The sequence below is a fragment of the Ictalurus furcatus genome, chromosome 2 (assembly GCF_023375685.1).
Source record: "Ictalurus furcatus strain D&B chromosome 2, Billie_1.0, whole genome shotgun sequence".
NCBI classification, from domain to species: Eukaryota; Metazoa; Chordata; class Actinopteri; order Siluriformes; family Ictaluridae; genus Ictalurus; species Ictalurus furcatus.
The window spans coordinates 35241006-35253426 of record NC_071256.1 but is presented as its reverse complement, the minus strand read 5'-3'; the positions used below and the strand labels follow the sequence as shown (position 1 = coordinate 35253426).

At 40.1% G+C, this 12421-nt stretch overlaps 2 pseudogenes; both read left to right on the top strand.

Annotated features, from left to right (window-relative positions):
- The first annotated feature begins 6622 nt into the window (after positions 1 to 6622).
- On the top strand, positions 6623 to 8807 carry LOC128602763 (zona pellucida sperm-binding protein 3-like; annotated as a pseudogene).
- Positions 8808 to 9807: 1000 nt separating this feature from the next.
- Positions 9808 to 10803, top strand: LOC128602755 (zona pellucida sperm-binding protein 3-like; annotated as a pseudogene).
- The last annotated feature ends 1618 nt before the right edge of the window (positions 10804 to 12421 follow it).

The following is a 12421-nucleotide window of genomic DNA, read 5'->3' as shown; positions in this document are numbered from 1 at the left end:
AGACTTAACATCCATCCACCTATACCGCTTATCCTTTTCAGGGTCACTGGGAAACCTGGAGCCTATCCCAGGGAGCATCGGGCACGAGGCGGGGTACACCCTGGACAGGGTGCCAATCCATCGCAGGGCACAATCATATACACACTCACACACCCATTCATACTCTACGGACACTTTAGACATGCCAATCGACCTACCATGCATGTCTTTGGACTGGGGGAGGAAACCGGAGTACCCAGAGGAACTCCGCGCGCACACACAGAGCCGGGGGGAATCGAACCCCCGACCCTGGAGGTGTGAGGTGAACGTGCTAACCACTAAGCCACTGTGCGCCCTTAAGGCTGTCAAAACATAACTTGAAGCTGCAGACTCATCCATCTTAAAGACTTTACCATATCAGAAAACCTAAAGTTAAAGCTTTACCTCTGTCTGTTACAAAGAGCTGACACCAGAGACTCCTTTCATAAATGTTACATAAACATGTCCTCACAGAAAACTTCACCACATCAATGATTAAACACCTTTTTAGAAAATTTTGTTCATGCAGTGCGCCCATCAAAAACGTCCCTGTTACTATGGTCACATGCTACTATAGAAACAATAATCTGTAAGAATTTTCACATTAATATTAACCAGGTTGCTCTACTGTCAGGGGTACCATTAGAGAAAATTACACTTAAACACTTACTGACCAATCAAAATTAAGCATTCAACACCACTGTAGTATAATGGTTAATGATTAACAGCTAGTAGATAGCAATATCCAAATTTATAAGGATGCTGGGGTCAGAGGTCGTGTCAGCCAATGCAGAGTGCCGCTGAAGCAGATTTAGGCTGAAGTGATGAAGTCTATGCAAGGCACTTCGATGAAGGAGTGAGAGTTCAACGTCTATCTTGGTTCTTTCACTTCGTCTTTCAAATCCTGTGTATTTGCTTCTGAGAGTAAACCTGAGCAGCACTGTGAAATCTCTAAGCAACATTTAAATAGACATAACTACATAAACATAAACACATAAATAGAGTTTATAGAAAAAAAGACAGTAAATCCAAATACTGTGTTCAGTCCACAGACAAATAAACACACTGGCATACTGTGATATTTTAAGGTCTTCTGTTTTGCATACAATACTGTACAAAAGTCTTAAGCTGTAAGTCTTTTTCTCCTGGCTTCTTGGTTGTTCTCTCACTCAGATTTGGCTGGGAAAGGGGAAAAAAATACACATACATATATTACTTATTGTCTTTTCATGAGTAGTTAAGTCTGATTATCATCAAAACTGCATTAATTAATACTGTTATTCATGTATCTTTATCTGTATTAGACGTTGCTTTTGCGTTAATTCATTTTAAACAATTCATTCCATTTTAGTTTGCACACTTCCAGGATTTTTGAAGCCAATTTTTTTCAAAACTAACAATTCGTATACATCTGAAATATTTGTGCCATTGAATTTGGTGCTTCTGATGTTTTCGCCACGTCATCCATTCAACCCCTTCACACGCTCTGAGAGAGAAAGAAAGAACAGAGAGAGAAAGACCGTTATTAAAATAGTGAACGGTTTATGCTATTAAGACCGATGCTGGATACAGTTTTAATGTCATAATATGTATTAAAAAAATAATCATTTTTAAAAAGGAAAAAAAAAAAAAAACCATAACAGAACTGTATAAATTATATTTCAATGGAATGTTTATTATTTACCTTTTATATTTTTGAAACATGTAAAGAAAAAAGTTAATAAACTGTAATAATTTAACAGAGTTTAATTTTCACATTAATATTAACCAGGTTGCTCTACTGTCAGGGGTACCATTAGAGAAAATTACACTTAAACACTTACTGACCAATCAAAATTAAGCATTCAACACCACTGTAGTATAATGGTTAATGATTAACAGCTAGTAGATAGCAATATCCAAATTTATAAGGATGCTGGGGTCAGAGGTCGTGTCAGCCAATGCAGAGTGCCGCTGAAGCAGATTTAGGCTGAAGTGATGAAGTCTATGCAAGGCACTTCGAAGAAGGAGTGAGAGTTCAACGTCTATCTTGGTTCTTTCACTTCGTCTTTCAAATCCTGTGTATTTGCTTCTGAGAGTAAACCTGAGCAGCACTGTGAAATCTCTAAGCAACATTTAAATAGACATAACTACATAAACATAAACACATAAATAGAGTTTATAGAAAAAAAGACAGTAAATCCAAATACTGTGTTCAGTCCACAGACAAATAAACACACTGGCATACTGTGATATTTTAAGGTCTTCTGTTTTGCATACAATACTGTGCAAAAGTCTTAAGCTGTAAGTTTTATTGAGCATCTTGCAGAACCAGATACGGTTCTTCTGGATATTTTGACTGTCGCACTTGCTTCTTATTTTTGCAGCAAAATCCAGCAGAGTTCATTATGTTTTTTATCTGAGAAGTGTCTCTTACCACTTAATATGCTGCTTTCGTTACTGAAATACAAACATTTTTCTGTAACATTTAATTTTGTGCTGGAAAACTAATGCTTGGAAATCTAAAATGTTTTTGCACTGACTCGATAATGTAGGAGTCATAAAATAAAAATCTATAACAAAGTTTGTACAAAAAAAAAAAAAAAACAGGGTGCCAAAAACTTTTGCACAGTACTGTATCTGTCTAATCTGTCTATATGCACTGCAAAAGCTTCTACTGTGACCAGACAGAAGTGGGATCCATGAACATTCCTCTGGTCTTAGAGTACCCAGTCCACCAGTTATTCATTACCCTAACCTGATTGGTAGACTCCCAGAAGCCTCTGGAGCACATGGGCAGGACACCTGCAATAGAGTGGCAGCAATACATGAAGAGACAATGGAGAAGTCAAAGATGTAATAGAGAGTTTGAAACATGTGACTCAACATGTGATTACCTGGAAGACTAAGCTGGTGTTTTTCAAGCTTGTTGTTTCAGCTATTGGTTTGAGGAGAGGTGAACAGTGGTGTTCAACAAAGTCCAGAATGCTTCGCAATACCTTGAAGCAAAACCGAAGCACAATCACCAGAAACTGATGTACCAGGCAGGTAGGTGCATTACAAAATCCATAGAAATGAGACCATGGAGTCTCTAAAACGCTAGGATTTCTAGGTGATGAAGATAGACACCATTTTAAGTCTAGTTCCCAAGGTTTTTCCTCACCACAGTTGCCTCTGCCTTTATGCCCTTCATCTGTCCTTCCATTCTGTCGCCACCTGTTTGCTGATAAACCCCAAAGTCCTGTCCACACCATGGCATCAAGTCAGCTAAATAAAAAGTGGAAAAAAAAAAAAAAAAAAAAAAAGGAAGTGAGAATTCATTGTCTATTTTGATGCGTCAACCAATGTCACTTTGAATATGTCAACCCAGTGAAGGTGATCTTTATTGACAGCTGCACAACAAGTAAAGAAACTTGACATCAGTCTCAAAATAACACTAAAATTTCCAGATACATTTTCAGGAATTGCAGTTATTTGAATTCATCAGGGTGGAAAGACCCGACCACAAAACAGCTTTACCAAACAAGTCTGATCTTCTGTTGCATCTCTTGGACAAGGCAAGATAAAGCATGCAGTATTTCTCTTTTGTTGTTTTCACAAACCTTGTGACCTGTGTGCTGTGTGCTGTGTGGGTGTAAGACCACAATCAGAGACCCACTCATTCCACCACCAGAGGGAGCCCTCTCCTGAATATTGACTCCACTCCACTCCTTCCATAGCCACTTCCTGTGTGTAGGTTCATAAGCCATGTTCTCCATTAAACTTTTTGTGAAGTATTGCCAGTTTACCTGGCCTACCAAGCATTTGTTGAATTGATTCAAGTATTGCCTCCTGTTATGACCTTTTGCCTGTGTTTTTGGATTTACATTTTGGATTACCCTTCTGTCTTGTTTGCCTGTTGGACTGTTTAACCGTTACTGATCCCTGCCTGTTTTTTGATTACAGTTGAGCCTTGTGTTTTGGGTTGATCAATTAAACACTTCTGCAACATGTATTCCAACCCATCTTCCAGTGTGAGACATTGGATGTCGGGAAAAAAATTTTCTCTATGAAGATTACGTGAAGCTCTCTAAAATCTCCTGGTAGACGCTACATCGACTCTCGACTTGAGAAAACACAGTGGACCAACACCAGTAGATGACATTCAGTTCAATAACAATTAAATTTTATTTGTATAGCGCTTTTAACAATGGACATTGTCTCAAAGCAGCTTTACAGAAACATATAAACACAGGATACAGATTTTTACAGTTTTTTATGATAGCTATGACAATTTTTTCAATACTTTTATCAATTTTTCTGACCTCTGAACACACCAACACACCTACAACACACAAGTGGCAAAACACTTAATTTCATGCTCAAAATCACACACTGTAAACTAAACTCCACCACTCATTTTCAAAATACAATAATACACTAACACAATAAACTATGTCTACCAAAACACTAACACATGTTCTCTTCCAACAGGAACATTTAGTCAATCATAGCACAATGTCATAAAAACACTAACATCAGATGGATTTACAGAAACTGCATTATTTTTTATGTCAGGTCTGCCCTTATACAATAGATAGCATATTGTATTGATCATAGATTGTGCTTTGCACTGCAGTTTCTTTTGAAGCCTCTCTACATTTTTGTTTTGTTGGGTTTAGTAAATGCATGCATCTTGTCTGACTTATTTTTGTGGCTACCTATGTTATACTGGTATAAAGAACTTCAAGAGAGTTGAATTTATGACTAGGTTTTTGTGTGACACCTAGATTATGACTATAGATGAGTGCAACACGTCCTCCTCTACCAGTTAGACAAAGCTGATGTATATAACTGTATCCAGGAGAACTGGCTTCATTTAGTGCTATGTACTTGTTTGGTTTAATCCAAGTTTCCGTTAAACACATGATATTAAATTCCTGATCACTGATGGTTTCATTAACAATAAGTGTCTTAGATGCAAAGATCTAATGTTTAACAGTCCTAAATTCAGATCAAAGGTGCTGGCTGTGCATTCAGTATGATCTAATTTTAAGATAATTAGGTTACTAAAACAAACTTTCTTAAAATTTCTACGTATTTGTTTAGCTGGGGGAACAGACACAGTCTCAATAGGATGGACTACAAATACTGAATTATTATTTGACCATTGATTATGATCAATGTTGTTGATATTTGGGCTGTACTTGGTAGTCACATGGTGTGCAGCATCTTGGAGATGTTGTCTGACAGGAGTTCCGCTCCAAGTCTGCTGGGGTGCAGGCCATCAGCAGGGAACAACCTAGGAAGCTCCCAGAGCAGATTCCAATTATTAACAAAGAGCAGATTCTGTTCATTACACCATGATATTAACCACTCATTTAAGGTGAAGAGATTGAACCGGGACCTTTGAAGTCCACGTCTGTATGTGGGGAGAGGTCCAGACACAACGATCTTCATCATGGGCGATCTGCTTTGTACCGTATCATCAGGCTGCCGAAGTCCCTCTTCAGGATTTCCATCTGCTGCACCCTGATGTCATTCACCCCCATGTGGAGCACAACAGCTCTGATGCTCTCGTCTTTCTTCAGGATCACGGGTACCTGCACAGTGACATCAAGAACACGAGCACCCGAAAAACATGTGTGCGCACCTTACCTTTAGATGAGGCGACGAGGACGTCGATCCAATGAAAGCTTACTGATAGTGCAATGCTACGATTGTGTTTATATGTACACGTTATAAAAGTAAAAATTATATTTTTAAAGTATAGAAATTTATAAAAAAGTATCGTCAACTCGAGGGACACTGCTTCGTGCGACACTGTTTCCTCAAGATCTCAAAAAGGCACCCCAAACTATCACTGACTGTGGAAACTTCACATTGGACTTCAAGCAATTTGGATTCTGTTCCTCTCCACTCTTCCTCCAGACTCTGGGACCTTGATTTCCAAATGAAATGTAAAATTTACTTTCATCTGAAAATTGATTGTGGTTGTGTGTACTGAACCAGACTGAAAAATTAAAGGCTTAGGAAACCTTTGCAGGTGTTTTGAGTTAATTAGCATAGTAGAGCTTTTCTCAGGTCGCCATTTCTGTATTACAAATTCTTTATTCTAATATTTTGAGATACTGGATTTTTTATTTCCATGAGCTGTAAGCTATAATCATCAAGATTAAAACAAACAAAAAAAGGCATGAAATATTTCACTTTATGTGTAATGACTCTAGAATATATTAAAGCTTGACTTTTTGAATTAAATTACAGGAAAAAAGTAACTTTTCCAAGATTTTCACATTTTTTGAGATGCACTTGTATATGTTCACCGTGCACATGTGTTCTGAGTAACTAATAAGAGGGTGATTGAACTTACGCCTCACAAATGTTCTGGAACCGGAAAACTCAGAGGAAGCATTGTTTGGGTTAATCAACCTAGAGTTCAGGGTTTATGTAACGCCAAGTTAACCTTGCTTTCAGGAATACCCCCTTGCTTTCTGTTACTCCTTTCTAACCCATGAGCCTACAGCAATATCCCCCCTTTAATTAACCTGCAGGTATGTTTGTTTTGCAGCTCACAATAAATGTCCTGTGACAACATAAGATATTTCAGTTTTTTATATTTCTTTTTTTACCTCACATCCTCAATGAAGGACTAAATTTGCATTTCAGTTCTATGTTTGGCAAATTGCACAGCTAGGTCATGTGACCTAGACAATTAAGAAAATTAAGTGATAGGTCCAATCAAATGCAAGGTGGAGTAAAATTCTAATTGCTGTCATCTGTTCAGTTAGTTACGCAACAGGCTCAGAAGAACATCAGAATGTTTAGAAACGCTTGAATACCTGTCTGCATAAATAGGAGGTGCTCTCCAAGTAGTGGTGTACGTGTAGTTGTCTGTTAACAGCAATGGGTTTTAACCAAGTGGGGTTTGGTATGCAGCTGTTGCTATTGGCAGTTGACTTGTCAGCAGCCCGATGGCCAGGATTGATGAATGTTCCTGGTGGGCTTCAACCTAACAAACCAGGTCATCCTTCACTGCAAGTGAGTGCTGGGTTGCCTTCTCAGTGGACACGAAGTGATACCCAGAGTGGAAGTCCTGCAGTAGCCTCACTTGGATTGCACTTTCAAAATCCTTCAGATGCTCAAGACCAGCAAGTAATGCAGAGGCCAGTGAAGAAACTGACTTGGCGTTATCCAGCCGCACCACAAATCCCAACCCCCCCAGCACCAGTGAACTTCATAAGACAGTCTAATGATGTTCCTACCCAGAGTGTAACAGCAAGGTGCAATGAGACTGCAGTGTATGTAGAGGTGAGAAAAGACCTGTTTGGTACTAGTGCACCCCTCAATATTGCTGCTCTCACACTGGGAGGCTGTGCTGCCAAAGGGGTGGATGTTTCTTCTCAAGTCGTTGTCTATGAATCACCATTGCATGGCTGCAACAGCAAGTTGACTGTAAGTCTTCTCTTGCTAAATACCTTAGTATTGCTTTAAGCTCACTCAGACTTCAATTTACATCTACATCTTTCATTCAGGTGAGTGCAAATGAGCTGGTGTACATCTTCACCCTTGGTATTGTTTCAATGCCCTTGAGTAGTGCTCCCATTTTAAGAAGTCCTGGTGCTATGGCTTCTGTTGAGTGTCACTATCCAAGGTATTGCTCTGTTCCAAGAAGTCTGTTTGGGTTTACTTGGGAGGATGTGTTCATCTGTGATGGTCCTGTTTTGGATGCTTTCCAGATTCCACAATGTGAGCAGCAGTGCTCTCCTGCCTGCTTGGATTCCATATGCTTCTGCTCAAGCTGCTGAGGAACATCTCCTTTTCTCCTTGAGGCTCATGATGGGTTTGTGTCATGGTTGAGGTGTAGCTTGATTGTTTGAGGATGGGTTACTAATGAAGCTTCTCCTTGTAGATGACTGGATATCTGAAAGACCTTCTGACTACAACTACCAGCTGGGTGAGCTTATAAATATTGAGGCATCGGTGATGCAGTTCAGCCATGTGCCCCTGCGTGTCTTTGTAGACAGCTGTGTGGCCACTGCTGTCCCTGATATAAATGCAGTCCCCAGATATTCCTTCATTGAGAACCATGGGTGAGTTTCATTTGTAATCTTTGTAAGCTGTCCTGAACATTCCTAACAGTGTAAATCCTTCCAGATGCTTGCTTGATGCACTGCTTACACAGTCGAGTTCCCGCTTCATGCCCCAAACTCAAGCAGCTAAGCTGGGGTTTCAGCTGGAGGCATTCAAGTTTCAGCATGTGAACAGTAGCTGGGTAGGTGATGACTGTTTGGTCAGGGGTGATGGGCCTGTTTAACTGTCTGAATATAACTTGTTCTCCCTTTGTTGCCAGTTCTATATTGCATGCATCTTGAAGGCAACAGCAGCATCTGCCCCTGCTGATGTTGAGCACAAGGCTTGTTCCTTCTCAGGCAATAGGTATGTTGCTGTGGCACTGTTGGTACAGTGCAGGTGATCTGTGACTAACAAAATACTGTTCCTTCCTAGATGGACTGCTGCATATGGTGTTGACCAGGTATGCAGTTGTTGCAGCAGCAGCTGTGGCTCAAGGAAGGGACGTGATCTCCCATCAGAGCAAGGTATTTGGGAGAACCATGTTCTTGTAACTTGTCTTTGCACTCTATGACCTGAGTTGCCACTACACAACCTATGATTCTGATGGAGTTGTGACTTTGTAACCTGTTCATTCATTTTTACCTGTATTTGCAGGCTTGCAGCTGGAGCGCGAAGTGAGCTTTGGCCCAATCGTGGTTCTGGAAAATGTCTGGTAGTCTAATGACTGTTTTTATAAATAAACCTTTACAGCTTGAATGTCTTGTGATGCCTCATTATTTCTGACGCACAACTGGGTATGCAACTTATCTTGTAATAGGCAGTGTGCAAGCAGGGACTCCAGCAAAACTAATTGACCGCATAACTAAGAGGGCTAGCCAGAAGATGACTGATATTAAGGTGCCATCCTAACGTTCCACTTTACCAGAACACTCCATGTCTGTGGTCACTACAGATTTGTGCTTTCGCCCAAGAGAAAAGCTATTAACAAAAGGCTTGAATACACCAAGATGTTTTCAGCCTGGACAGTTGGAGTCCTCAACATGTAACTGGAAGGCTGTTACACCTTCAGGCTCTTTGTGGTGTGGAATGTCTGTAGCTTGGCACTGACTTGGTGTTTAAAGCAGTAGTCCCCAGTTGAATAGACTTGAAGGAATACTACATGCTATGCTGGTAGTTATTCTATTTCTAAAGCCAACTTTCTTACTCATTGCACCTGTGAAAGTTTAAATGGGTAGGGGCTCCCAATCCATAAAATGGATCATAAAAGGATCCAGGTATTTCTTGCAAGCTTCTAAATGATGCTTGTAGCCTCATAATTAAAGGCATCTGCTTTAGTCACTTTATTTTTTTTTTTTTTGTTTATTTATTTTTTTTTGGTAATCTAGCTAACCTGGGATTTGCTTTTCTGCATCTTTTAACTGGACTGAAGATGTCTGACTTGAAAGACCACACTTGACCCTCCTACGATGTGCAGGAAAGTTTCTTTGGCAGGTAAAAGTTGTCGAAGTCCCCAAGTGATCAATATGTAATATGATATCCATTAAGTGAGGGTCAAGCAATCACTACAAATTAGTTTTGGGCAAGCTCCATGGATTTTAAATACTGTGATGGTTCTTGTTCCAAAAACCTCTGTGTTCAAAGATTTGCTTTCCAGGTGGACAGATAAAAACTGAAGCCCCTTATCGCTATTCATGTAACTGGCATGATCTTGACCATGAGTTACATAGCATTTAATAGAAGGCATACTGCTGTTACATGCATTTTTATTTTTTGTTTAAATCACTTCATCTTTACATAAGGTGTGTCACTTACTCAGACAACTCTACTAAATCTGGTCTCTTTCAAATGCTTTCCAGATTCCGTGATGCTCCCAGCAGTACTCTGATGCCTGCTTGGATATCACATGATTCTACCCAAGCTGCTGAGGAACCTTTTTTCTCTGAGGCTCATGATGGGTTTATATCATGGTTGAACTCTAGCTTGCTTGTTTGAGGATGATGTGCTACTAATGAAGTTTCCTCTTGTAGATTACTGGATATCTGAAATGCCATCCAACCAGTACTGCCTGGGCAAGCTAATAAATATTAAGGTGTCGCTACTGCCCTTCAACAATGTGCCCCTGCGTGTCCTTGTAGACAGTTGTGTGGCCACTGCTGTCCCTGACATAAATACAATCACCAGATATTCCTTCATCGAGAATTATGGGTGAGTGAGGCTCTTTGTGCACTTGTAAGCTGGCCAGCAAAACCCTAACTGCAAGTCCTTCTAGGTGCCTGGTTGATTCCAAGATTATAGCATCCAGTTCCCACTTCATGCCCCAATCTGGTGCAGCTAAGCAGGGGTTTCAGATGGAGGCATTCAGGTTTCAGCAAGGCAATGGTAGCTTAGTAAGTAATGACTGTCTACAGTGTAACTGGCACCTTTAACGGTCACCATAACTTGGACTCTCTTGCCAGGTCTACATTACGTGCACCTTGAAGGCAACAGCAGTGTCTGCCCCTCCTGATGCTGAGCACAAGGCTTGCTCATTTTCTTGCAATAGGTATGTTCCTATGGCCCTAAAATGATACAGTGCTGATGAGCTGTGACTACTAAAGCATGGACTGCTGCATATGGTGCTGACCAGGTGTGCAGCTGTTGCAACAGCCACTTCAGCTTGAGGAAGGGACGAGATCAATCAGTCAAAGGTACACTGAATATGTACATCTGGAAATCCTTATGCAGTCTTTGAGGCAAAGTTGCAACTTGTAATTCCCCATCTGCAACTGGTAAAAGCCACTGAAAAATGCCCCTCCATCTTCTCAGCTACTTCTCAAGGAAGTTCCTTCCCTGTTTAGAGTGACCTCAAATCAACATGGCCACTCACAGTGAACAGCAGTAGAAAAGTACCAGCAGACACTGTAACTGAAGGTACAGTTAAAGTGGACTTTTAGGAGCTACATGCTTTTGGGTTGGGCTACAAGGTGTATTTGTCTAGTAATTCCCGTGAGGTGGGAAATGATGTTATTGAAACTTCTAATAAAAGATTAATGCACAAAGTAAACAGTCAAGTATGGCTCATTGTTTCTTTATTTCCTGTAATTGAAAAAGACATTTGTATTTATTACTTTACCATTCAGCAATAAGTGACAGAATAATCACTGGGCAAGTATGGCCTTATTTTATGTTCACCTTTTTTCCTCCATTTGAATTTATAGTGGTTCCATCTCCATGTCACTTTTCTAATTTGCATTTGAAGATGGACCTTTATACAACTCCTTTGCAGGCAGGAAGAAAGACAGAATGATAATTCAATATGATTGATAAATGTTTTTAATACATATGTGGACCAAATATTTTTACTCAGGACAACTGCAAACGAGTTTTTACTGTTAACACTTAAGATTCTGTGTGGAGGTACAACCCCAATTCCAAAAAAGTTGGCACACTGAAGTGTAAATAAAAACGGAATGCAATGATTTGCAAATCTCACACCCATGTGTTATTCGCAGTAGAATATAGAAAACCTATTAAAATGTTTAAACTCAGTAAATATACCATTTTAAGGAAAAAAATAAGGTAATTTTGAATTTGATGGCCGCAACATATCTCCAAAAAGTTGGGACATGGCAACCAATGGCAATGATGACACAATAATGACACACATTCAGAAAACAACCAATGACAAAACAGGGGTTGAGATAGAACATAACCATAACAAAAGCACATGTCAAACGTAAACAAAGTCAATGTCATGAACACTGAAAAGCGTGTGTTCGCTAAGGGCTCGCGCACCGAGTTTGCGCTTTGGTTGGCCGAGCACGCTGCAATACTGCAGCACTGACTCAAAAGAAAATCATGGCAGAACCTCCCCCAAGGGCGCTCCTCCACTCCCCTGGCGGTCCTGACACTTTGGCGAAAATGTCTTTAGCTGAACCGGAAGACTGAGCAGCATCCTCAGCGGACAGCACAGCTTTCCAGGGTGAGAGCAGCAATATTGATAGGTTTACCATTACCAAACACATTTTTCTGCACTGCCACATACACTGCAGTCTCATTAAACTCAAAGTAGGAACAGGATCAAAATGCCTTTCAAACTGCACTGGTGGTGCTCCTGAAGAAGCTTGAATTTCCCACTGCCATGGCCATTGTGCTTCAGCCAATCCAAAAGCAACACACAACAGTACAAAACCACCAACTTGTTTTAATTACATTGCTATTGATTGTGAGAATTTTAACTATACACGTATAAGCTGGCTATTCCATTGTATATTGTATTTCAGGCACCCCCTTTTAATTATCTTCCTTTGGGTTGGAGAGGATCTCTCATGTCCTTTGTGTTCATCACCTGCAAAATTTAGGCACATTTTGACAGGATGCAAGGTGGCTC